Consider the following 13,141-nt stretch of genomic DNA (forward strand, 5'->3'; position numbering starts at 1 on the left):
GGTTAAGTGTGTCATTACTCATCCTTATATGTATGTTCACAAGATAAAATTATTTGAAAGTCTCTCTCCCCTCTCCCTACTCACTACTGGCTCTCACCTGAGCTCCCAGACCACACATCTAACAACCTTTCACTTTACCCACAGCTGAACACATCAGTTTTCCCCCAGAAATCCCTCTGCAGCTTTCTGTCCTCAAAACACAGCAGGACCATCATTTAACTCATTAATCCACCCAGAAACCTGGGCCTTACTCCATCCTACCTTCATAGACAGCTTTAATTCTTTCTTTTTACCATCTAAACATGCCTTCAATCTGTTCGCTTTTACCCACTATCCTACCGCTCAAGTGGAAGCCACCAACACTGCCCACCTGGACTCACGAGTCTCCCAGGTGGCCCCACAGCCACTCTCCCCTACTTGAGACAAATGGGATTGTGTCACTCCCACGCTTTTTGGGCTCTTTTCAGACTCACTGTTCATAGAAGAAACTCCAATTTCTTCACCTGGTGAAGGTGTTTGCCATGAAACTGTCAGCTCATGGAGGGCAGGGCACGCCCTCTCCACTCAACCCCACTCTCTGGCAGAGCATCAGCTTGGGAGGACCTGCTGAGCTACATCAGCCTGTATCCTAAACCTGGTCTTGAGTTCTTAGCAAACTGCTTCACTTATCCATACATATCCAAGGTAGATAAGAAAGATTTTAGATGTTGAGCTAGACTATTCATTTGGGGATTTTGCACTGGCAACCTGCAAGTATATGTTCTAATGATTGTGTCTTGTTAAAACCACACCCAGATTAAAGGAGTATTTGTGGAATGTCTTCGGAGTAAAAGGGTTCTGTACTTTTACAGATTTTATGTTTTATAACATGAATAACCCGGACAGGGTCACAAATGGAACCGCCTCACAAGTGACAGAAGACAGGTGAGATGCATATAGCAACAGGTCACAAAGATGGTAAGAGCAAAGTTGTTTCTCCAAACACCCAAAAAATTCCTCCAAGAACAGAAAACTCAGAATTTTGAAAGTAAAATACTATCATATAAGGAAAGAAAATAAATAATCCTCTTCATCAGGGTTTCAAGATCTGACTGCAGAGTTATTAGCAGGCTATACTGAATCCTAGCACAGAAAAATCAGATGGACTAGTGGTGAGTAAGTTCCAGGAAAACGGCAGTAATTCCTCCACTTGAAAGAGGACACACACTCACTTGTTCAAGGTGATTGTAAACAACATTCTGCAGAAATTCAGAAGATTCAGGCACCGCTTCTAGATGGTGATGACACGGAAGGATGGCTTGGATGCATGCTTCTAACTGAGTCACCGGCATTCTTACACTGCAGGGGGAAACGGAGGCCCTCAGCCAAGAGCAGAGATGTTCCTGTCATGTATCCCAGGCCGTGCCTTGGGGACTCAGTGTCCTGTAGCAGTCCGGCCCCAGGCAAGGACCAGCAGCGTGGCCCACCCAAGCAGGAAGGGCACTGTGCTTGAGAAAGCCCACACCAGATGGGAGCAAGAGTGGCTGGTGGGGTTTTGTGAACCTATGAATGCTCATAGAAAAACACCTGCATACATTCAAGTGATACAATTAACAGTAGCATTCTTTTTAACAAAATTTCAAATGTCAGTGTTAATTTTACCATTCCTTTCCTCTTGTCCCCTGCACTCTGAGACAGGCTTAGGCTCTCTCACACTTGCAGCTCTGATGCAATAGTTGTGAAGTTATTTTACTTTACTGCAAGTGTCTTCGCTCCACGTGTCGCTGTGACTGTCGTCTCTTAACACAGTCAGATATCTTCCTGGATCTCTCCATGAGTTCCTTGCTCCTGCTTCTCAGATACTGAGATAAAGAACAGGTGAAGGCACATGACTGGAAAAGTCAATGTGGACTTGAGCAAAGTCCTCAGTGACCCCCTAGGTGAGTGTTGACCACCCCTTAGCTTCGATTCTCAAAGTTCTGCCCAGGGTGACATCCAGACAGGAGGGAGTCCTGGGCCCAATTAAAATCTGTGTGGCTTGGGTGCGGGGAAAGGTGCAGGAGCTGGTTCCGTAGCCGGGACCCACCACACCTCTGCTCCTCTCTCTCCCGGGGCCCCGCTGCCAACCCCCAGGTTCCCTGATCTTCTGTCCTTCTCTTCTACTCTACTTCAAGCCCTTTTCCTCTTCCTTTATTCCCTGATTATCTGCAGCAGGAGTGATTTTTCCATCACAAAATCTGAAAAAATTTCCTGCAGCTGAAAAAGAGGTCTCCAGAGGTCAATGCCCATATGGTGGTTCCTGAAGAGAGCCCCTGGTTAGGGGGACCCTCACCAACACACACAGGACATCAGGCATGTTGCAGGGTCGACCACCCCCAACAAGAGTTTGCTGTGACCCCAAGGCACGCACAGCATCCCTGCTCAATAAAGTGTAGTTGTAATTCGTTATTAAGAAGCAAAAATAAAAAAAATTTCTCATGTTTCTTACTAAAATTATTTATGAGTTAGAAAAAGAAATTGTAATAGAAAAGAACAAATTTGACTCCATGTTAGATGTGTTTGTTTGGCTTTAAAACTGTACCTTGTTTTCTAGGCTCCGACTTGCTATCTGCACCTTTTGAAAAAAAGTTGCCTTTAGCCTGAAATATCCAGGACAGCCTATTCTCCAGGCTCTGATCTTTAAGGATATTAGCTCTTCTACACTTATGTACAGATGGCAAGTTGTAAAATAGATAACCTTTCTTTTATTTGGAGGTTTTATGGGGGCACCATAATTTGACCCACATGGACAGCTGCAGGAACAAAGGATTCCAAGGAGAAACAATTCGTACAGCGAGAAGTTTGCAACAACCAACCACATCCCCGCCGCTTTTTAGTATAAAAGGAGACAGAATTCTGCTTTGGGGAAGAGAGTTCTACTGGATATCAATATGCCATTTTCTGGGTCTGCCAGATTTTCAAATAAAGTCACTATTCCTTACTCCAACATTTCATCTCCCCATTTATTGGCCTGTCATGCAGCAAGCAGAACGAGTTTGGACTTGGTAACAAAATGACTGCATTAGAGGTAGTATGTCTCCACTGTTTCCTCATTTCCAGTATGTCACAACCTATCAATTTTATATGCTGTTTAACAACACGACAAAAAACCTATTATACGGAATTGATTCCAAAGAAATAAAATTATTTCTACTCCTTCAAAACTTTTTTCTTTTCTATTTTATTTTGTTTTGCTTATTCAAAAGAAAATAAAAGTCAAATCATTTTATTTCACGTATTTTTTATAGCTACATAATGTAAATACGACAAAAATATTTAAATTGCAATAAAAATTGTTCATATATTTGTATAAAGATATATAAACCATCAATGCAGATTAGGAAAGGAGTAGATATTTACTAAAAATCCACTGCACATCCAGTCTTTTACAAGCATATCCTGGAATATAAGCTCTATTATCCAGGGGTCCCCCACCCCCATTCTCACTGCCAATTCCCTTAGTAATCAACTACCAAGGCACCAGCATAGAACCATGCGATCACTATTTTAGGTTAAATGAAGGAATTAGCTCATTCAATTCTAAAACAGAAACCTTAAAATAAATACTGAACTTATTTACAGATAAACAAATTTGGACACAAAAAGTACAGTTTCTCCCCCAAGACACAAAGATAATAATTGGTAAAGGCAAGATTTGAACTAATCTGCCTGATTATAAAGCTAAGGTGGAAATCCCCTTCGACTGTGTAGGTCCAGCAGCACAGCCCATCACCCTATCTTTGTTCAGATCTGGCTTTAGACAGCCTGAGACAGCACCCCATTCCTATGGTACTCGAGGGGAAATGATAACAATAAGGATTTTATATTCAGTAGTTTCTTAGGTCTCAATTATATAAAGTGTCAGCAGGTCAGCAGAAAACTCTGGGAAATATGAGTGGGTCCAGAGCTTTTTGCTGATAAGAAACTCAATCTATCAGGACAGAGTGACCTTCCCATGAGTGGCCTCATGAACATAAACTAAAGGCAGCTGAAATGAAAGCTAGCAAGAACATGGAAGTGAAGCAGGAAGGATCCCTACTATCCCCTGCCCAGTTGCCTCTTCACCCGCGTGGACAAGATGGCAGAAGACCCAGGTTCTTGTCCAAGTTACAACATCATGGATTCTCACCCATAAAATGTTGTGACTCTATGCTGTCTTAAGTCCTTTACAACTAAAATATGATGACACCAATATCTCAGCGGAATGTCTATGTCTCCAATTTCTCTCTTCTATTAGGAGACTATATATATGGCCACAAACAGAAATTCAATTAAAAACACCATGCACGAAGCCGGGTGAAAGTCTGTGTAAGAGACATTGTTCTCACTCTCTGTGAATGAAAACTCAGAAAAAGTGGACCTTCTCCCTCTGCAAGTGGGAGGTAGACTGATTTTGTGTGTGTGTGTTTGCATGCACATGTGTGTGTGTAAATCAAATAAAATATATTCTGTGATGTGCACAGTTTTTTTTATGATACTATCATTTCATGAGGATGAGCCAACCTTTAAAGTAATTTGAAACTACTTTTCTGAGAGGCTCTTTTGGTGGAGGATGGGAAAGGGGAAAGGAAAGGAGGAAAGAAGTAAATGAAGCAAAGCTGTAAGAATACTGCTAGGGAAAGGCAAGACATTAATTTTGTTCTTACTTGCATCACACACAAATTAGGGACTGGCTTTCCCCCATGTCTTGTCAAGCACTGAGTTGCAGAAGTACAGGCGACAGCCCATTTCTCACTGAGCTTGTGACTGTACGTGGCATCTTATAGACACAAATTATTTAACCTGATCAAACACTCTAGCAGCAGGCTGTAATTCTCCTAATTTGAGAGACAAGAATACAGGAAGTGAAAGACGGTATATAGCTTGACCAAAGTCAGAGGACAAGTAAACTAAAGAGGATGAATTCAAACTCAGATCTGAACGCAGAGTCTGATCTTCCCACTCCCAGGGCTGGAAAATCCTTAACACAAGGCTTCCCAGCTCCTCTGCATTGTACCTGGCACCAAGCATTTCCCATGGCGATGGTCTCCAGTTCTCAGACACAGTGCTCTGTGCAGCCAATAACTTCCATTCGACATTGATCATCTACCTGCCACATCTACCAGGCTTCACCATACAGGCAGGAAAGCTGGCTTTCAAGTGCATACAAAGCCACCCCTGGTCTAACCTGGACTCTTCAGCAGCTTTTCCAGCATAAAGGCAGCCATGAAAGTGCTCACAGTTTGTACATGAGCCACACTACCTCTCTCCATCTGTCTCCCCACCTATACTACTTAGCTATGACCATTTTGAGAATCTTGGAAACAAATTTTTAAAAACAGAAAAGAAAGGATTCTGTAACAAGTACTTAATACTTACAATTTTAAATGAGAAGTTACAAAGTGAGTATTTACAAACCGAATCTGCCTTCCTAGGTGTCAGTTTTAACAGTTAAAAAACATAATAGCAAAAATTTCTCACTTAAAAAATTAACAAAAACATCAACAATAATCTGGAATAAACTCAAAAACAATGCCCATGTTGTACATGGAGAAAGTACAGGACTGTACTGAGGGGTAAAGTAAGAAGTGTGAAAGTAGAGACATCAACATATTGTATTGAGGAAAGCAGTTTTAAGATGTACGTTCTCCTAAAGATAATTCAAAATTACTAAAAAATCCCATGACAACACTTATCTGTTTTTTTTAACTTGAAAAAATTATATTAGAATTCTTCAGGAATAATAAAGTCATAATACAAGCCAAGAAATTTAGGGATCGAAAAAAGAATCAAAAAATTCACACTGTAATATATTAAATAAATTTTTACAATATGTAAGATATAGTGCTAGAGTAAGAAAGTAAGATTGACAGAAATAAATCATGAGCTCAAAAAGAGACTGTAGTGTACATAAGTATTTTTTACAGGTGAGATTTCAAATTAAAAAGCAAAGTATGAATTTAATAATTGTCTTGTTACAATCAGAGAATACCTGGAAAAAACAAATTCTATTCCAGTCAAAATGACCGCAAGAAAAATTACAGAAAGTGATGTAAATATTAGAAAGTACTAATAAGAGCAAATACAACTCTTTGCTCATATCAATTCAGCTTCTCCTCACTGTAACAAGTACCATTATCATCTCCATCTTAGAGATTAAAAAAACCTACAGAAGAAATTTATACCATTATAAGAAAGCATTTCTAAGAATAAAACCCAAAAAGAAGACATTTACTATCTTAAGATTATTTTGGGCCACAACAATAATGAACCTACTGAACAAAATGAAAGGCAAGAAATGACAAGTAAAAGCTCTCTGATACATGTTGATGAAGACAAGGGGTTAATGTTCATAATATACATTGAGCTGTCACAAAGCAACAAGAAGCTCCCCCACTTAAATGTTTGCAAAGGACAAAAGGGATCATTCACTTTTTAAAAGTCATATGGCTAATGAGTGAAAAATGCTCAAAACCTCACTGGTCATCAAGTGCAAACTAAAATAATGAAAATCATTTTGCTCGTCATATTGGCAAATATGTTTAAAAGATATTATAGCTAGTGTCCATCTTTGAGACAACAAACTGTGAGCGATCTTTTGGAGGATGACATGTCAATGGATATGTAAACTCTGAAAAACGTGTGTGCACACAGGCTGAACTCCACTTTTAGGAATCGTTACACTTAGAAAAAATCAGTTCAAAAAGATGTACTCATCAGAACATTTACACAGCACTGTTTACAATGGTGGGAAGAAAAGCTGAAGTGAAATCATATCCAGCGATAGAGAATTGGTTACATAATTTATTCTACATCTTTTCATTCCCCACAGGAGAAGGAATTTCTAGATTCACTTGAAAGGATCCTGTGATGTATGAAGTTGTCACATCCAAGGACTAAATTTCCAGAAACCTTAGCTAAAGGAATACTCATACAAGATCACAGGAATGTTTGTACAAGAAGGATGCCAGTCAAACACCCTTTCTGACAGTGGAAAATGGAGAAAACTTAAGTGTTCACCATCAAGACAATGATGCGGTAAATCACGGCGAGCTGTGGGCACTAAAGTAGCGGCGTTTCGGCGTGGTCCAAGGCCTTGTCCACAGTACTCTCCCACGAAAGGTGTCGTTACACAAGAGACCAAACCTGCACATCAGGAGACCCCTTTACTCTATCTGAAAGGACCGGGTGAGTCTGGAGGGGGAGGACGTCTATGATATATATGTTAGTGAATAAACCGAGCTGCAGAAAACATATAGTATGGCCTTATTTTTCAATAAAGCATATATACACACACATATACATAGATTTCTCATATACGTGTATGTATGTGTGTATATATATATGACAAAGGCATAAAGGTCATGAAATATATACTCCACATTGTCAGCAGCTTTTACTCTCAGGAAAAAAGGGGAAGGGAAGTAGGGGACTTTAGGTACCACCACAGTTCTCTTTTCAGAATTTCAAGTAAGTATACTTGGAATTTAAAAGTTTACTTAAGTACAAAGTAAAATGGACGATGCCTCCACAAAACAGAATGCTATACTGGTAATTAAAAATCATGTCAGGGGAGATAGAATATTGTAGAAAAATGTGTAATAAGCCGAATGGAAAATGGAGGTCTCCACACAGTAAACATGCACACAGTGCTCGCTGGTTTTTATGACAGAGCTGATACACATTGATGAAAAGAACAGAAAATAGATGTTAAAGTGTTAATTATTATCTCTGAGTACTGGGACCAGGATAGACCCTTTTGACTCTTTTTTCAGACTTTTATATTAAATACACATTATTTTTCATCTGAAAAATGCATTTTTAGATGTCTAGTACCACACATTGAAAAAAATACATGAGTAGTTACAGAAACAAATAACTAGGAGACACCGCAGCACCGTCACACAGTGTAGAAAGGGCGATCCTGAATAACACCACGCAGTTACATAAGGACCCACAAAGTGAGAGCACCCGCTGTAACAGGCCGCGGCTCCCTTCTATTTGTCAGTTGTGTCTTCAGGGCTGAGGCATTTCTGAGCACGGCCAGTGTCAGTGCTGGTGTCTGGATGGATGCCACTGGAGGTGAGGGCACCTGCAAACCGAGAGGAAGAACAGAAATAATCCTCTGCTTTTTCTGTCTTGTTTCTTTGTTACTTTTAAAGAGAGGCGTAAATAAGATAAACTGAATCTTCCTTACTGAAATTTCAGTAATGAAGCCATTTTTAAAGTGTTCACAACTTATATTCTCCCTATAACTGTCTTTTCAAAAAAGCCTCATATTTATTAAATGTTAATTAACTCAGTTAATTAACTACCTGTTGAAACCTTTTAAAAAACATGAAATGCGCTACGTGAAAGCACCACACATGCAGTGACTAGCTCAGCTGTCTTTACGGCAGTGAAGTCAGCCCCCACCATCCCGAGACCCTGAGCTCCTTATGCTGGGAAGAGAGCACGCTGCTTCCTCAGATGGAGAGAAACGGTAAAAGCATTTTCTGAAATCTACAGCACTGACAAAACATAACTGACAAATCCCAGGCTCCTTTGAGGCTGTCATTTTCCGTTTCTGGCCAACACCCGTCAATGAGCAGAACCACCCCATTCCCGAGTCATGGGACTCACGTGGGCAGCAGTTTTGGAGAAATTTCCAGTTATAGAATGTTAACCAACTATACATAAAACTCTGAAAAAGAAAAGATGCAATACTCAGATTTTGGAAGACACTCAAAATATTCTCCTAAGTCTTAGTAGTTGGAAAGGCTGGGCTTCTCCTAAGCCACTTATTTATTTCACAGCCAGTGAGCATCTCCCACAAATCCTGCTTCCCTGTGTGTGCTGGGAGCCTCAGGCACATTGATGCTGTCTATCTTATAAGTCACAAGGCAGAGGCGTGTGTCTCACGCCTGCAACTCTCACACAGGCTCAACTCCGAGCCTCAATTTGTGAACTTGGCCCCATTTTCTCACCTGTTTATTTGGTATCTGTTCTTCTGTAAGCTGCCTGAAGTGCTTCTTGGAACAAGTTAGAAGAATGAGTGGGTAGAGAAATGGTCAGATGGACAGGTGAGAGATGGGCAGACAAACAGGGAGACTCCAAGAGAAGGGGAGCAAACAAAATTTCCTATGCAAAACCCTCTTCTAGTCAAGGAAGAAAACCATCACGAAGAAGTGTGAAGAGGCAGGTGGCTTAGGACTGTTTCCTGGATTCCATCAAAAGTCACACCACGTGATGAGAGGGTAGAAGTATAAATAATAAAAGACAAAAAGCATGCATGTTTGAAAAATATATCTACATTATGTACTTTCTAAAGAATAGATTTATATCAGCAAGGCTCAATAATACAATCTTTGGGTATTTACAGAAGTGAGAATCCCATCTCCAATCCGCAAGACATCCCTTCGGAGCACTGAGAGTCTACACGGTGCGATCATAAAGCCGTAACCGCAAAAGCTGTGCTATCCTGCACTTACGAGGAACGAGCAGCTGTGCTCGGCCTGCCCACGCGCATCATTTACAACCCACAGCACCTCTACGGGGGAGGGATGACTAGCGAGCCCTGTCTCTGCAGGACAGAAAAAAAGTCCGGGAGAGGCTAAGCCGACCTACAAGTTCTCCATCTCACAGAACTTGTCACTCCAGAGCAGGACTCGAACTCGGCCCACGTTTGTAACCACAGTACTACCGTACTTTATGTGCTTTTTGTGTGTATAATGCATTTGTTTCTGGCATGAAAGTGTATTTAATAAATGATCGGTTGTCTTGTATATTTCATTAGCTCACAATCTTTATATTTTTGAATTGTACTCTTCCCCTGGAGAAATGAACGGAAAGAGCAGTGGTCAGAATGAGGTGGGGCTCCATTCTTTATCTGTTACCTCATCTCATCCAAGTCCCCAAGCAGGGAGAAGGAGCAAATGCTCTCTTCATCTTTTCAAGAGAGGGCTCCAGTGATGGTGACTTACTCAACTCCAAAACTAAGTCTGGGGGAAGGGCACATGCAGCAACGAGAGCAGTATCACCTGTAGGAAGGCGAAAAGAGCTCAGGGGATGGCTCAATGGGTCAGCCTGATTTAATTTCAATTGATAATTCAATAACACACTCTAAAAATACTAGCATGCAATGGATTTGCTCTTTCTTGACATCTAGCAAGTTTCCACAGCCGACATGTAACATTATCAGGAACTAGTGAAAGGAAGAGTCCATAGACAAGGAAAATCAATGCCACAGGCAGGCTGAAACCCAGGCTGGAGGAAAGGAAGAGAAAGGGCATATTTAAGAAGAGGGGAAAGTCTGGGAAAAAGACATCATCACAAGGACTCTCAAGCATCATCCAGCAATCATATAATCATTCTTTCAAGAGAGAGTTACTTAGGTCCTATTTTGTGCGAGATTTTACAAAGGGCAAAGAGAGACCGCAGCGTCCATGGTGGCAGCAAGTTGCGGGGCTATAATACAATTCTAATCCTGGTACCTTGCACACTTGTCCTCAGTATAAAGGCAAAAATTAAAGTAAAATAATACTATGTAAACCATACACATTGCTGAAATAAATTAAAGAAGACCTAAATACCTGGAAAGACAAACCACGCAAATTCCTGGATCAGATGACAATATTCTTGGGATGGCAGTGCTCCCCAGAGTGAAGCACACATACAACGTGGTCTCGATCACAATCCCAGCGGGCTCCTCTGCAATAACTGACTAGCTTCTGCTACAATTCATATGGGAATTCGAGGGTCTCAGTAACCAAAACTTACTTGAAAGAGTAGAACAAAGTGAGAGGACTTGTAATTCTCAATTTCAAACATTACAACTGTATCTACAAGTGAGATTAGAGGCCATTTTTAAGTTATTATTGTGTTTATCCTTATTTTCTAAATTCTGTACAACGAATATACCTGTTAGAATAAGAAAAATAAAAAGTAAGGTTTCTTTTAAAACATGCACACCGATTCATTCATTGGGAAAAATTATTTTAACTATAAAGAGGTAAACAAATATCTAGTGAAAAAGGACTACTTAAAAACAAGTGTGCATTTACAATTTTCATAAATTGAAAACTGAAAAGCACAAACACATCAAGTTTCTAGGGAGACTGGTGAAACATATTAATAATTATTTTCAAAAATTCTAATTGCACAATGAAAACACAAGAAAGGGAAAATCGTGATTGACAGGCAACTGCGAACACGTGGAGAGCAAAGGCCTTGAAATCACTGTTCCTTTAACTCTGCTACTAGCTCAATAGGAGAGGAAATTCCTCACTGAGGGGACAGTGGAATCCCATGCATAAGATAGGATACACAGTGCAAACTGCAGTAGTATCGGGAGTGAATATGTTAGAAGAATTCTGAAGTTACAACATGGCTGAAAAACTATAAAAACACTGACAGACAGATTAAAACACACAGTCATACATATTATATAGAAACATGAACTCTGCTCCCATGTTGCATAGAAATACAAACATATTTGTTCATTTATGGGCACTGATTACTTTATCCCAGGTAGAATATTTCAACTAAAACAAATAATCAATATTACACTCCTATTGTCAAATGTACTTGATAAGTTACTCTGCTATGTAAACATATGTGTCTAAGATAGATCTAAAATTAGTGAAAAAGAGCTTTGTATGGTTTCTTGAATTCTTCTCAAAATTCCAAGTTTAATTTTAAAATAGATCTGAGCAGTATTTCTATATTATCTTTTCCCTTGTGAAATGAACAACACAGTCTTTTTTCAAAATTCTGTCCTTACAATGATTCACGAGCACAGTATCCTCACAAAACTGCTGGACAGCAAGTCACTATCCAGACACTGTGACCAAATAAATGAAACAGAAGGAAGACAGTGACCCTATACTGGAGGACTTATAGTCTGTGTCAACACTGGGGTTTTTACTTGATTGGTTTGATTGGGTAGCAAAATAAAATCAATCAAGTACTTTCTTTGAGCATTCTATAAGTCATGACTGTTTTTAGTGTCATTAGCAGGAAAGACTTAAGCATGACTTGGTTAGGTCAACTAGCAACAATCATCACTGGAGAGTGAGTAATAAAGAAGTTAACTGATAGCAATGCTTCTGCCTACATGAGACCTAAAATAAATCTACACTGATATCCGAAAGGAAAATAAGGAGATGAGGTCCCCAATGAGAAAACAAACTAACAAGAAATCAAAAAATGAAAGTCATTTTCATTAATGATTCCAGGCAGTAGTGGAGCATGGTGGTGAAGATCATAAATGCTGGGGACAAACATGAGGGTCTGAAATCCCACAGCACTAGGTAGATGTGACACTGATATTTCAGTGAAATTTTCTGCATCTCAGTCTCCTATCCATAGACTGGGGACAACAACTGCACCCATCTCCTATAACGGTCCTAAGAATTAAGTTATTTTATATATAAAAGCTTAAATAAAATACCTCAGAGTTTAAATAATACCCCAAAAGCACAAGAAACAAAGAAAACAGAGACAAATTGCAGTTCATCAAAATTTAAAACTTTGCTTCAAAGGGCACCATCCAGAAAGTGAAACAACAACACAGAGGAGAAAATTTTTTCAAATCACTTATCTGGTAAGGAATTTGTATCTCAAAATGAAGAAAAAAATAACCTACAAGTCAACAATAAAAAGGCAACTCAATTAAAAGGTTAATAAAGTATCTGAAAAGGTATTTTTCAAGGAAAATATACAAATGTCCATAAAGCACAATGTAATGATGTTCAATAGCATTAGCTGTAAGGGAAATCAAGTCAAAACCACTAGGAGAAACCGCTTCACACTCACTACAATAGGGTATAATAAAAAAAAAATGGTAACAAGCACTAAAGAGGACAGAGAGGAAGCGGAGCACGCAGCCCTTGCTGGTGAGGATGTAACACAGCGTGGCCACTTTGGAAAACAGCCTGGCAGGGCCTCAGAGAGTTGAACATTTCGTTTCTGACTTACCCAGCAATTCTGCTCTCTGGGCACACACGTAAGAGGACGGAAAACAAATATCCACGTAAATGATACCACATGAGTGTTCACGGCGACATTACTCATCACAGCCAAAAACAGAAACAACCCAAATGCGTATCAGCTGATGAATGGGTAAACAGTGGGGCCCAGCCATAGAGTGGAATGTTATTCAGCA

General features: G+C 39.8%; 1 protein-coding gene across 2 annotated transcripts in view; it reads right to left on the minus strand.

Annotated features, from left to right (window-relative positions):
• LOC140699628 (trafficking protein particle complex subunit 9-like) overlaps positions 1-13,141 on the minus strand; it is a 217,159-nt gene that overhangs the window by 16,271 nt on the left and 187,747 nt on the right. The window contains exons 1-2 of one of the 2 annotated variants that reach the window (XR_012077865.1): positions 8,620-8,739; positions 7,865-8,089 (exon numbers count right to left, since the gene is read on the minus strand). The exons of the other annotated variant lie outside the window; for it this stretch is intronic. The gene's annotated coding sequence lies outside the window, so the exon portion shown is untranslated. Of the gene's footprint in view, positions 1-7,864; positions 8,090-8,619; positions 8,740-13,141 lie in introns of those variants that run through there. 2 annotated transcript variants of the gene reach the window in all.

Source organism: Vicugna pacos, chromosome 11 (assembly GCF_048564905.1).
Source record: "Vicugna pacos chromosome 11, VicPac4, whole genome shotgun sequence".
Lineage (NCBI taxonomy): Eukaryota > Metazoa > Chordata > Mammalia > Artiodactyla > Camelidae > Vicugna > Vicugna pacos.